Source organism: Schistocerca serialis, chromosome 10 (assembly GCF_023864345.2).
Source record: "Schistocerca serialis cubense isolate TAMUIC-IGC-003099 chromosome 10, iqSchSeri2.2, whole genome shotgun sequence".
Lineage (NCBI taxonomy): Eukaryota > Metazoa > Arthropoda > Insecta > Orthoptera > Acrididae > Schistocerca > Schistocerca serialis.
In genome coordinates, this window is record NC_064647.1 from 159,453,411 (window position 1) to 159,455,790 (window position 2,380).

Below are 2,380 nucleotides of genomic sequence, written 5' to 3' on the forward strand. Positions count from 1 at the left end.
CCTGGGCGCGGGAAGCGAGAATGCCACCGCAAGACCACGAGCTGCGGACACAATATAAAAAAAAAGCATCTATTTTTAGTTATCGATTTTTACATGTAGTTGGTGGCGAAATGTGGAAGAACTTGTACTTACACTTTCTTATGGCCCATTTGTGCATAGTCTCACACATGTTGAACATTACACACAGTTTTCAGGGCATAGTATACATCGAGAATAATTTTCATAAACAAACAGTTACAAAGACTTTTTAGATGTAGTTGACATAATATTACATGTACTCCACAGAGTCTTCAAATGGCTCTGAGCGCTATGGGACTTAACATCTGAGGTCATCAGGCCCCTAGAACTTAGAACTACTTAAACCTAACTAACCTAAGGACATCACACACATCCATGACCGAGGCAGGATTCGAACCTGCGAGCGCAGCGGTCGCGCGGTTCCAGACTGAAGTGCCTAGAACAGCTCCTACAGAGTGTGATATGCTTTTACATAGAGAGTATTTATCTTAACAATGTGAATCAAAATTTGCTTACATCATAGAGAGTATTTATCTTAACAATGTGGATCAAAATTTGCTTACATCTATTTTATAATGGTGCTTATTTCTATGTGTTACTGTTCATATACGAGGGCTACTCAGAAAGTAAGTTCATGCAGCCCACATAACATAACTGTCATGCACTTCATTCTGCATGACAGTTCTCATCCGCACTCTGCAGGGGCAATAAAGACGCACCCGCAGCGTTTTCGGTGGAAACTGTTTGATCGCCCACAATAAAGCCCGTAACTGACTCTCCCTGAGATTCATCTCCGCTCACATGAACCGCTAGCTATGAAGACAATGTTCTGCCACAGACAACGACCTGTAGACCAGCGTAGAAAATTGCCAGAAAGCACAGGCGGCTTCCTTTTATGACGAGGGTATTGGGGAAAGTTGGTACAACGCTACGACAAATGTCTAAATCGGAGAGGCGACTATGTAGAGATGTAGCTGGAAGGTGTAGCTATCTGTTGCAAATAACACATTTTTGAATTTCACAGTGGTTTCCATTTTGCGACCGATCGGTCCTTACTTTCCGAATTGTCTCGCAGCAGTAAAGCCAACAAAACAAAGTAGAACCTCACACGCCGAAACCATTACTTAAAAATGGCGTAATATAAAGAGAAACCACGTTTGAAAATGGGAATCATTTCCCGAAACGAGTCGTGTACAATACGAATAAGAGAAAATCGTGACTGGTGGCATAGAAGTTATTTATGAATGTGGAGAAAGTACGAAAGGTTCTGGAAGAGGATCGACGGCCGAATGTAAAAATGGTAGTGAAGAATTGCAGTATACCGAAATCGAATCATTATCGCATTAGAGAATTAGAGATCAGAAAGATGTGTGCAAATACCCCAGAGTCTTGGAATGAAGTGTTTCCACTGTAGGCAGTTTTTTTTTGTCTTTTTTTTTTAATAATGTACAGGGCGCCCATGAAGTCCCTTTACAACTTCAAAATTTTATTGCAATGACAGTTGTTGAAATATTGTAACAAAATTTCTTTCATTGTTATCAGTGCTTATAAAAGTTTTTTGACAGTGTTCAATAGACCTCTATATGGACGCCTTTAGTTGTACGAAGCACATAAAGACGGTACTCGATTTTTTGCCATGTTCGCTGTAGCTTAGTGTCATCAGTCGTGGCAATGGCACTACGAATCCTTTGCTTCAAGTCAGCAATGTTTCGCATCTATGTTTTATACACGATATCTTTTACATACCCCCGTAAAAGAATTCCAGGGGAGTGATATTTGGCAAACGCGGTGGCCAAGGAATTGGTCCATCCCTCCCAATCCATCTGCCTGGAAATGTTTCATTGAGGAACCGACGAACATGCAGTCCCTAATGTGGTGGTGCACCATCTTGCTGGAAAATGATAGTTGATTGTAAGTCAATCAATTGTGGTGCTACATATTCGGTCAGAAGGTCGAGGTAAACATCTGCAGTTATCGTTGACGCAGCGCGGGATTAGCCGAGCGGTCTGGGGCGCTGCAGTCATGGACTGTACGGCTGGTCCCGGCGGAGGTTCGGGTCCTCCCTCGGGCATGGGTGTGTGTGTGTTTGTCCTTAATTTAGGTTAAATAGTGTCTAAGCTTAGGGACTGATGACCTTAGCAGTTAAGTCCCATAAGATTTCACACACACATTTTTTTTTTTTTTTTAAATCGTTGACTCGTTTAAGAAAAATGAACCAATTACTCTGTTGCACATAATTCCACTCCACACATTCCCTTTGGGACTATCCCAGTAAAGCTCCCTAGTCACATGGGGGGTGTTCAGATCCCCAGATTCGCACATTGCGTCTGTTTCATGTCACAGAGACATGAAAAGTTGCCTC